A 12369-nucleotide genomic window follows, 5' to 3' on the forward strand; every position below is an offset into this window, starting at 1 on the left:
AGATTGTCCTCTACATTAGTTGAAGCCTGTAGGCCTTAAATGGTAATGAGATGCTACACTTTGCTTCTGACCACTAGTTTGAATTTAGCTGACCATGTTTAATGTTTTAATTTTAAATGTATGATTGACTTTTAGTGATACGGTCGGAACAGATTGGAGGTTGACTTGTATGTGGCCCTGCTGCCCAGCCTCTGATTCCCCACCATTCCTGAGGAGCCATGGCTGTGCCCAGGACGCCCCTTAGAGCACTCTCTTGATTGCTCCCCGCTCCTCACCACACGCATCCTCCTCCTCCTTTCTCTCCCTTAGAGTATAGGACATGCATTCTAGGCCATGTTCTTGCTGTTACACATGTTGAAAATGACTGAGGAGGGTTGTCCCTTCCTTGAGCACATAGACAGTTGCTAAGTGTGGGATTTGTTTTAAATTAACGTTCTGCGGTCTGTTCTTCTGCCACCGTCAATCCGTCTGTGACCCCAGTGGTCTTTATCCCAAACATCGCAATGATCTGCCCGTGGTATCGGCCCTGACTCAGGTCCTCTTTCTCAGCTGCCTCTCTGATCCTCTTATCTCCCCATAGAAAGTCTAGGTATACCTTTGCCCACCTCTTGCCTAATGTTATCAGACTTTTAACAATGAGTGTAAAGAACTTAGTGCCTGGTACAAAGTAGTATGTTTGGTAAATGTTAGCAGTTTTTAATCTTTGGCTGCTTTTTATTAGATGAATCATATGAAATTGCTGTTCTTATATGTAAAAAAAACTCATGTTGGCAATTCCATATGGTTCAACCTTATAGATGTATGGAGTGATGGCTCTTAACCAGAATGCAAATTAGAATTATCTAGGCAGCTTTTTATAAAAGATATATACACTGTCCCCGTCCTAGACCAGTGAATCAGGATCTTCATGCATGAGTCCTCGGTAAATGCACTTTGAAAAAGCTCCCCAGGTGGTTCTAATTCATACTCCTGCTTAAAAACACCTGAGGGGGGCCGGCCCCGTGGCTGAGTGGTTAAGTTTCACCAGTTCGAATCCTGGGTGCGGACATGGCACCACTCATCGGGCCATGCTGAGGCAGCGTCCCACATGCCACAAGTAGAAGGACCCACAATTAAAAATATACAACTATGTACTGGAGGGCTTTGGGAGAGAAAGGAAAAATAAACTCTTAAAAAAAACACCTGTGAAAGAATCTGCCCTTCAGGGTATTTTTCTTTTAATGTAAAAGTTCTTTTAGACCTGTATTTTTTTTTTTTTTTTGAGGAAGATTAGCCGTGAGCCAACATCTGCTGCCAATCCTCCTCTTTTTGCCGAGGAAGACTGGCGCTGAGCTAACATCCGTGCCCATCTTCCTCTACTTTATATGTGGGACAACTACCACAGCATGGCTGGACAAGCGGTACCATGTCCACACCCAGGATCCGAACTGGTGAACCCCGGGCCGCCAAAGCCGAACATGCGCACCTAACCGCTGCGCCACCGGGCTGGCCCCCCTGTATGTTTTTTAAATAGTCAGCTGTCTGGTCATGAACTGAAACTTTAGTTTTGTGACTCCACAAATTACTGTCATTTTCAACTTTAAGATGTGATCAAATCTCAAACTAAGATTTATCAGTAGCCAATGTTGGAAAGGAAAATCTAGGTGCTACAAGATGTTTTCATTATTTTCAAGGAATTTCCGAGTCTTTCTTTTCCCTATTTTGTAATTTCACGTTATCTCTCACATAACTTAAACTTAGGATTTTGCGCTTTTCGAATACACCTTTGCCTTTTCGTGAAAAAGAGAGTGAACAGTACTAAGCAGGCCACGGTTCACTATCAGTTCGCCATGGCTCGCAGTGCAGTTTGCCTTCATGAGTCATAATTTCAATGTAGCCAAGGGAAAGTGGAGGGAGTTTCTTTGAACAGTGGCTGTCTCCCTTCACTGGGGCTAATTTGTGTGTTGTGCTCTTATTATTAACCAATGTTTTTAAATCTCTGGGTAAGTGGGCTCTAGATAAGCACACAGTTATGAGCGAAGTTTTCTCTTGGTTCGTTGGCAACTGTAGAGAAGAACATTAAAACTCAGAAAAGAGTTTTCTGAACTTTTTCCTGACTCTCATTATCACGTTCTCTAATTTGCATTCCTTCAGAATGAAATGTGCTTGCTTTAGTGGCATATATACTTTTTTTAAAATAGAGAGTTTAGTGTGTCTCCTGTACAAAAATGACTCAAATATGTGAAGCATTTCTTTAGTAATACATATACACACTAACAATGGGCAGCTTTTGGTGTTTAATGCAGAAAAATTTTTATCAGGAAGGAATACTGAATTTCATCCAATGCCTTTTTTCTTTTCTCTTGTGTCAAATATGTGGCTTTTCTCATTGGGCTGATTTATGTGATTATATTATATTATAGCTTTCTTAACATTAAGCTATTATTGTATTTTATGAAATTTCTGTTTTAATAAATGAAATTGTAATATGGCTTTTTTTTTTTTTTGCTATGATTATTGCTATTTTGGTACCACTGACTTTATTACCCAAATGAAATGATTTGGGTAGCTTTTCTGTGCTACCCATGAGAATTATCTTTTTATGTTTATAAGAAATTGCCTCTAAAACTGTCTGGGCCTCAAGCCTTGTAGAAAGATCATTCTTACCAGTTTCTCTCATAGTGGTAGTAAAGTTTAGGTGGTAACCACTTGGGATCTGGATTTTTTTTTTAATCCTGGCTCCACACCAACAGTGATTTGGGGCATTTTTGTTAAATTTTTATTTATTTATTTTTATTTTTTTATTATGTTTTATTGAAGTTATGATAGTTTACAACATTGTGAAATTTCAGTTGTACATTACTATTTCAGTCATTTTTTTTTTTTTAAGATTTTATTTTTTCTTTTTCTCCCCAAAGCCCCCCGGTACATGGTTGTATATTCTTAGTTGTGGGTCCTTCTAGTTGTGGCATGTGGGACGACGCCTCAGCATGGCCTGACGAGCGGTGCCATGTCCGTGCCCAGGATTCGAACCGGTGAAACCCTGGGCCGCTGAAGTGGAGCATGCAAACTTAACCACTCGGCCGCGGGACCGGCCCCTGTCAGTCATCTTATAGGTGCATCCCTTCACCCTTTCTGCCCACCCTCCACCCTCCTTCCCCTTGGTAACAACTAACCTGCTATCTTTGTCCATGTGTTTGTTTATCTTCCACATAATAAGTGGAATAATACAGAGTTTGTCTTCTTCTATCTGGCTTATTTCGCTTAACATAGTACCCTCTAGGTCCATCCGTGCGTTGTGAGTGGGACGATTTTGTCATTTTTTTATGGCTGAGTAGTATTCCATTGTATATATACCACATCTTCTTTATCAGTCATCAGTCAGTGGACACTTAGGTTGCTTCCATGTCTTGGCTATTGTGAATAATGCTGCAATAACACATGGGTGCATAAGTCTCTTTGAATTGCTGATTTCACGTTCTTTGGATAGATACCCAGTAGTGGGATGGCTGGGTCATGTGGTATTTCTATTTTTAATTTTTTGAGAAATCTCCGTACTGTTGTCCATAGTGGCTGCACCAGTTTGCATTCCCACCAGCAGTGTATGAGGGTTCCTTTTTCTCCACAACTTCCGCAACATTTGTTATTTTTTGTCTTGGTTATTATAGCCATTCTAACAGGTGTAAGGTGATATCTTAGTGTAGTTTTGATTTGCATTTCCCTGATGATCAGTAATGTTGAGCATCTTTTCATATGCGTATTGGCCGTTTGTATGTCTTTGGAGAAATGTCTGTTCATATCCCCTGACCATTTTTTGATCAGGTTGTTTGATTTTTTGTCGTTAAGTTGTATGAGTTCTTTATACATTATGGAGAGTAACCCTTTGTCAGATATATGATTTGCAAATATTTTTTCCCAGTTGGTGGATTGTCTTTTCATTTCAATCCTGTTTTCCATTGCCTTGTAGAAGCTCCTTAGTCTGATGAAGTCCCACTTGTTTATTCTTTCTATTGTTTCCCTTGTCCGAGAAGACATGGTCTTGGAAAAGATCCTTTTAAGACTGATGTCAAAGAGTGTACTACCTGTATTTTCTTCTAGAAATCTTATGGTTTCAGGTCTTAACCTTTAAGTCTTTGGTCCATTTTGAGTTTATTTTTGTGAATGGCACAAGAGAATGGTCTACTTTCATTCTTTTGCATGTGACTGTTCAGTTTTCCCAACACCATTTGTTGAAGAGACTTTCTTTTCTCCATTGTATGTTCTCGGCTCCTTTGTCGAAGATTAGCTTTCTGTAGTTGTGTGGTTTTATTTCTGGGCTTTCGATTCTGTTCCATTGATCTCTGTGCCTGTTTTTGTACCAGTACCGTGCTGTTTTGATTACTATAGCTTTGTATAGTATATTTTGAAGTCAGGGATTGTGATGCCTCCAGCTTTGTTCTGTTTTCTCAAGATTGCTCAATTCGGGCTCTTTTGTTGCCCCATATGAATTTTAGGATTCTTTGTTCTATTTCCATGAAGAATGTCATTGGGATTCTGACTGGGATTGCATTGAATCTGTAGATTGCTTTAGGTGGTATGGACATTTTGACTATGTTATTCTTCCAATCCATGTGCATAGAATGTCTTTCTCTTTACGTCATCATCAGTTTCTTTCAGGAAAATCTTATAGTCTTCATTGTTTAGGTCTTTGACTTCCTTGGTTAAATTTATTCCAAGATATTTTATTGTTTTTGTTGTGATTGTGGATGGGATTGTGTTCCTGAGTTCTCTGTCTGTTAGAGTATAGAAATGCAGCTGATTTTTGTAAGTTGATTTTGTACCCTGCAACTTTGCTGTAATTGTTGATTATTTCTAGTAGCTTTCTGATGGATTTTTTAGGGTTCTCTGTGTATAAAATCATGTCATCTGCAAACAGCCAAAGATTCACTTCTTCATTGCCTATTTGGATTCCTTTTATTTCTTTTTCTTGCTTAATTTTTCTGGCCAAAACCTCCAGTACTGTGTTGAATAAGAGTGGCGAGAGTGGGCACCCTTGTCTTGTTCCTGTTCTCAGAGGGATTGCTTTCAGTTTTTCCCCGTTGAGTATAACGTTGGCTGTGGGTTTGTCATATATGGCCTTTATCATGTTAAGGTACTTTCCTTCTATGCCCATTTTATTGTGGAGCATTTTTTAAAAGCTGTGTATGGCTCAATTTCCTTACCTGTAAAATGTGGATAATAGTTAAAATGTCTTTTGAGAGTTTCATGAGATTATCAAGTACTAGTTGAGAAAATGTCTGACATACAGTAAATACTGAGTGAGACACTAAATGAAAATAATATTTATTTTCCTCCAATATTATTGTCCTATCTCCAAGTATTATGATTTTCATAATCACCTGCTTTTTTCTTGCTTTCCTTGGAATTCCTCTTCCAGCTTCTTGAGCCATATGATTGGTTGAATGCTTTGTATAAGACAGTTCTGGAAGAATACAGAAATTCAAAAATATTCACACTGGCTGATAGGACCACACAGGTCACTTTTCCCATCTGCCGTTTACTTTCCGAGTTATATATGATGAGCACACGTTACTTTTATAATCATGAAAATTGTGGAGGGAAGAAGGAGCTCAAGTCCTGTACGCACATGTGTGCGTGTGTGTGTAGGGAGGGGCGTGATTAACATTGACGATAAATTAAGAGTAATCAACGGCATTCAAGATAGCCCTTGGAAATGAGTCTGACGAACAAATTTGCAGTGGAGAATTTCATTAATAATACTCAAGTTGTCATTAAACGTAAGTTCAGATCCTGCATTTATTGTGTCAGAAGAAGTGTTTAATTAAAAACTGGTATTTCCAGGGTCAGCCCAGTGGCATAGTAAAGTTCGTGCACTCTGCTTCAGTGGCCCAGGGTTCAGGGGTGAGATCCTGGGCGTGGACCTGTGCACTGCTAATCAAGCCATCCTGAGGCAGCGTCCCACATACAAAACAGAGGAAGATTGGCATAGATGTTAGCTCAGGGACAGTCTTACTCAAGCAAAAAGAAGAAGATTGACAATAGATGTTGACTCAGGGCTAATCTTCCTCACCAAGGAAAAAAACAAAAGCAATATTTCCTGTACATTTGCTGTGTCCTATGTTGACTAAAATAATCCATAACCAATCTATAAATGAAAATTTGGGAGAGTTTATTCTGAGCTAAAATGTGAGGACCATGGCCCAGGGCCTTTCTTCCCGAAGGAAGAAAGGGCACCAAAGAAGTGGGGTGTACAGAGGGGTTATATACCCCCAAAGAGGATGTTTCATATATGATTGAAATGTCCCTTTTACGATAGTCTCGAGACTGCTCTGTTGGCACAGTGATTGATGGACACAGCAGTTAGGTCTGCTGTCTTGGTGGACACAGTAGGGTGGCAGGTCTGTTGTCTTGACCTGGGTGGTCACAGGTGAGCACAGCAATCAGTTCCTAGCCTGAGGAAAGATTCTTATCCTTAAGGAAATGCCGCTGTCTGGGGGAAGTTGCGCCTTTATCTTAAGGCCATTTGTTCTTGCCATCCTAAATGGTTAAAGCAGATATACAGTGCATCCTAGATGGCCATGTCAGGCCCTTTTGGAAAAACAAAGTCAGGCCGAATTAGGTTTACACCAAATGGCTTCCTCATATACTCCAATATATCCCATTGCTTGCCATTTCTATTTGTCACATACTAGACAGTAAGCATCTTATAGTACATAACAAGAGGTTAACCTGACTGGATGGATGCGTGATACCATGCATAGCAAGTCAGAATTTCAGAGGTTACTAGTTTAGATTTTCTTTTTTTCTGTTTTTTGAGCAGCTTCCTGTATTTCCTTAAAAAGAATTGTCTATTCAACCACAGTTCCACTAAGTAGACACCCAGCAGGTGGTCTGTAAAAGAGCTGTTAGTTGGCAAAAGGAATTTTCCTTTCTTGCTGTAGAGTTAATTTTTAGCTTTAAATTCCTGGTTTGTAAAAATATTTTCAGCACTTAATTTGCAGGGCTATGACTGATCAATATCTGGCCTTATAAATTTTTAATTTTACCTTACCTGTCCCAGTGCTGTAAAGAAAACATTAAAAAAAACCATTTCAACCCTTCTCTGTAGTGGTGAACACCACTGGCTCTCCTTTCTCCTCTCTCCCCTTTGTGCCCTGCCCTCTCCTTTTTATGCCAGATATTGCCTAATAGTTTTTTTCTTTATGATTCTTTGGTCACCCATATCAGAAAACTGATTTATTCTTAAAACTGATACTGAATAATTGTATTCTTTAAAAAACTCAGACTAGTATTAATTAGATGTCTTTAACTGAGATTTTCATAGTTTCTAAATTTGAAACATTTGGGGATTCCAAATCAAGTCAGCTCAGAATTTAAACTTATTTACAGTGAAAGCCAATAGACTAAATTCACGTGTCCTACTCCTCTGTAGCCCCAACTCCCTGTAAAATGACAGACAAAAAAAAAATTTACAGACAGAAATTTGTAAATCCATAACAGCACTAGGAGTGGGAACAGATGGAGTGACCATCAGCAAAGCAGAGACTTTCCAGGTTCCAGAAGACAGAAAACAGATGGCGTTGATGGATGAATTAGGGTGGAGGAAGCACGAACCCAGCATACCCCTGAGGGAAGCTGTAAGTAGAGTGTGTTCTTCCCTCCCAGAGTGCTGAAGACACTTCAGGCTGGAGTCCGTAGGAACAGAGAGCAGAAGAGGTAATAGGACGTGGTACTAATTAAAGGAAGATTTATTAAGAGCTAACTGGAAGCCCACCCACACACCTGATGCGGGGTTGGTGAGCCGAGAAGTCGAAAGAAAGATTTCTTGGACTCTCAAGCTCTGGCAATAGTGCTCTTTTATTTAGAGAATAGTGTGGAATAGCATGGGACAGGACCCATGGGCAGGCAGAGCTGGTGCTGCCGCTGCTGCTGCTGCGCACATGGGTGGAGAGTAAGGCTAAATTTAAGGCATAGGTATGTGAGTTATCTTTTTACAAGACAAAGGAAAGAATATGTAAAAAGAGTTGTTAAAATGGTATCAGTGCCGGTAGGGTCTGGTTATTGGGTAGTCCTATAACTTTTAGATAAGAATCAAACCAGATTAAGTAAATGGCAGAAGCCACCACCTTAAATATTATCTTCTGCTAAAAACAAAGGAAGATGTTGGGGGGTCAGTTACATGAGGTTGCCGGACAGTAAACAACTTAAGTTCTTGCCTTCCCCCTTAAGAGTTTCCAGAGATAAGGCCATCCCCCCTTCCTCCTGGTGCAGAGAGAAACAGCCCCCACAGATGGAGACTTCCTTCACAAATGCAAATGTCTCTCATCAAAGGGCAAGCAAATTCCACTCCTGGGAGCCTCCTTCTCATCTGCAGTTTTTAAAAGTAACCAGCCTAAAATCCTCATCAACACCCACCCCATACAGAGTTTGCACCAGCCTTGGTTCCCATGCTAGTTTTAGAAATCTACTTACAAAAGAATTTTCTTTTTAAACTCTCAGCCTAAGGAGGACCAGGAGTTCTAATGAAAGGGTGACCCAGGGTAAACTCTCCTTGTTTTGATATTTGGAGAAAGATCCAACCTGTCAACCTATTTTTTGGCCTTGAACCCTGACGTGAAGCATGTCCGTGAAAATGCCAATGACCAGAGAGTCTGCTGCCTCTCCTGATCTGTTAGGGGAGGCAGGGCCACCCAGCAACAGGGCAAACCTGCTACAGTGGATGGGGGATGTAAGAGGAAAGGAAGCCTTGCCATGGTGACATGCAATTATGTAAAATGTAATACAAGATACTATTGCCAGATTAATAAAGGCTATGAATTAATTCACAAAATAAATTAATACATGGGAAAAATGTTCACCCTCTTCATGTAATAAAGATGTAATTAGAAATAATGAGATCTTTTCCCCCAGTATATAATTAGCAGATTTTTTGAAAGAATACCCATTGCTAAGAGCAATGCTGCGAATAGCTGTGTAGCACTTTTGAAAATCACTTGGACAATATGCCTAATGAACCTTAAACAATCCTTTCATTCGTTTCCATTTCTCAGAACCTACCTCATGAAAAGCATTTTAAATGTAGAAATAGATGGTCATCCATTATAATAGTGAATAATTCTAAATAGCTGTAATGTCTTGTAGTATTCGGTAAGTAAACTGCTCTACATCTACAGGAAGAAATAGCAGATAGCCGTTAAAAATTGCAGCTGTGAAGTCAACAGCATAGAAAAGCAGGTGTGACTTAAGTGGAAATGGATGTGGAAGACAAACTTGAGTATTACAAGTTAATAATCCTCTCGCCCCACATCTCTGTACTTGACTGTAAGATCCTTGAAATCAGGGACTCTGGCTTGCTCATCTGTGTTCCCACCCACCACCCCCTCCCAATGCCTAGCACAGTATCTGACTCTCAGTAAATATATGTTGACTCAAATATATGGGCATAGGAAAAGGAAACAAAGGAAATCCAAAAAGCAAGTCCAAAGCTCAGAGAAGCCACTGTGCATAGAAAGAGCTAACTTAATAACAAAACATATATTGAAAAGTGGGATTTAACAGATGTCTCCGTGTAAACCAGAGACTATACTTAGATTCTTTTAAAATATTTCGTTTGCTAATGACTGTTTCCTGTTAAACTTTTTGTCAATATTTCTTCTAATAGGTGGTTTGATCTAAGTCGTACTCAGTTAACCAAATGCCCTATTCATTTTAGCTTGGATCACTAAGGCATGGTTAATTCAACTATTTTTTCTGGTTGCATTTTTTAAATTATCAAAGCTTTCGTAGACAATATCAAGTTCATAAATACATCAATAAGAGAAACTCTCTCACCATTACCCCAGGTTCGCTTGGGAGAGGACTTTATGCCTTTGTGCTGCTGCTAATAGTTTTACTCTGACTGGGGGCTGAATACATGCTACATATAGAGGTAGGGACTTCTAGAAAGATGCCTAAATGTTTGCATGACCATTCTTACTATGTGTATTAGACATTTTACGTATCCTGTTTTATTCAGGATATTTATTCAGGATACTGTTAGATGGAATACTATCTAACAGTAAAAAAGGTGCATGCATGGATGTATCTCAAAAGCCTTAGTTAAGTAAAAGAAACCAGGCACAGAAGGCTGCATACATTATGATCCATTTAGATAACATTCTGGAAAAGGCAAAACAATAGGAATTAAAATCAGCTCGGTGGCTTCAAGGGAGTGGAGTGGTGGAAGGAGGCTGACCACAGAGGGGCAAGAGGAAACCTTGAGGGGCGATGGAAATCGTTCTGTATCTTGATTATGTGCTTACATGACTGTGTACATTTATCAAAACTCATTAAAAGGAGGATTTTATTGTATATAAATCCACCTACCTTTAAAGAAAAGGTTAAAGCCAATTTTCAGCACCAGAAATTATTTCACAAATTTAAGGGTAAATAAAACTCGGAGAGAGAGATCAGATGACCCCTAAGTCAGGTCCTTTGTCTTCTAACTCCATGGCATTTTTTTTTGTCATAAAGAAATTTTATATATTAAAAATTTATAATCTTTTTATTATTAGGGTTTTGTGTCTTTACCAGTATACAATCTTATCGTCCCAAGAACAAGATCTGTCTTCATTTATTCAAGTCACCCTTTATGTTACCTGAGTATCGTTATTAAATTGTCTTCATTTATATTTTATACAGTTTGTATTAATTTTATTCTTAGTTGTGTGCTCTTTGTGAGTGCTGTTGTAAATTGTGTCTTTTCTTCCATTGTATATTCCAACTGATTGTTTTAAAAAGAAATTTATTTTTTATCTAATACATCGATCATATAACAATTTACCTTTGAAATCTCTTGTTTATGGCAATTTTTCAGTTGATTCCTTTGGCCGAAGTATGCAGTCATATTATCAGTTAATAATGATCATTTGCCTTCTTCTCTCTCTTTCTCATGTCCTCAGATACTACTTCCAGAACATGTAAGAGTGATGATAGTGGGCATTCTTATCTTATTCCTGACATTAATGGAAATGCTTTTATTTTATCCTTAAGCATGATGATATTTTTATGGTTTTGGCTTTAAGATAGCCAGTTTCTGTATAAAGGGAACACCAGTAAATTTCTACTTTATTAAGGGTTTGTGTAAGCAGTGAACTTCAAATTTTATCAAATATCGTTCCAGGTCCTGTAGAGATAATCATATGATTTTTCTCATCTGTTAATATGGAATTATATTTACGTCCTAAAATATAAAGCTATTCTTGCATATCTGGTTGAATTCCACCTGGTCATTCTGGTTTATTCTTTTACGGTGCTGGATTCTATCTGGTAATATTTGCTATTTAGAATTTTTACACCATATTCACACAATAGGTCAGTCCGTCTACCTTTCCTTTAGTCTCTTTCTTGGGACTTTGCATCAATGTTAGACCAGCTCTCTAAAAAGAATTAGGAAGCTTTGTCTATGCTCTAGAACATGAAATAGTATTGATAATATCCGTTCTTTAAATAGTTGGAAAAATACACAAGTGATATTATCTGTGCCTGGTAATAAACCTAAATAGTTTTAAATCCCTTTCAAAATAAAATTGTATATCTTGTTTGCTTGGTTGAGTATCTTCTAACTCTTCTAAAATTGTTCGTTTTATCCTGAATTCCTGGGTTTTTGCATTGAGCACATGTTCTTAAGTGCACAGGGAGTGTCATGTGTGAGTTGTTTGTGTGAAATACTTGCATTTTGCGAGGGAGTCACTGATTTGGCCTCTGCCTACTTGTGATGAGTAATGGTTTGTGCTGACTGGATAGGAACTCAGCTTTAGTAATGGTAAGACTCTAACGCACTCTTCAGATTAGTAAGGAGGGAAATGCTTCCTTTGATCTCTTTATTAACAAGAATCTCTCAGCAAGGACTTTTACCAGCTAATATTTTTGTTAGACTAAAGCCTAATAATAAGCATCTTTATTGTGAAAATCTAAAAAGAGAAAATGAACACTGGAAATATAAAAATCATTGTTTTTTTTATTTTGGTGGGCAAGGAGTGTTTGAAATCTTACTTAGTAAAGTATTCCTTATTGGGTATTGAGAACTAGATTGATTGTTAGAAAACTTATTAAAGTTTGAAATGGAGAGCTTATTTAGAATTTGGATTGGAGATTTGTGTTCTGAAGTGCCTTTACCCACTTCCCGTGTGTGGTACTCTGAACGAGATGTCTCCGACCAGATCCTCTTGTCCTGATCCCCAGAATCTGTGACTGTTGCCTTCTGTGGAAAGGGACTTTGCAGGTGCGGCGAAGTTAAGTATCTTGAGTTGGGAAGATTATTCTGGACTATCCTGGTGGGCCTTGAATATAATCACAAGTGTCCTCATAAGAGAGAGGTAGAGGGAGCTTTTTTTTTTTTTCCTGCTTTAT

General features: G+C 38.6%; 1 protein-coding gene across 1 annotated transcript in view; it reads left to right on the forward strand.

The window, feature by feature from the left end:
- The window catches only part of RALA (RAS like proto-oncogene A), a 72689-nt gene that overhangs the window by 35939 nt on the left and 24381 nt on the right, over positions 1-12369 (forward strand). The window lies entirely within an intron of this gene.

The sequence above is a fragment of the Equus caballus genome, chromosome 4 (assembly GCF_041296265.1).
Source record: "Equus caballus isolate H_3958 breed thoroughbred chromosome 4, TB-T2T, whole genome shotgun sequence".
Taxonomy (NCBI): domain Eukaryota; kingdom Metazoa; phylum Chordata; class Mammalia; order Perissodactyla; family Equidae; genus Equus; species Equus caballus.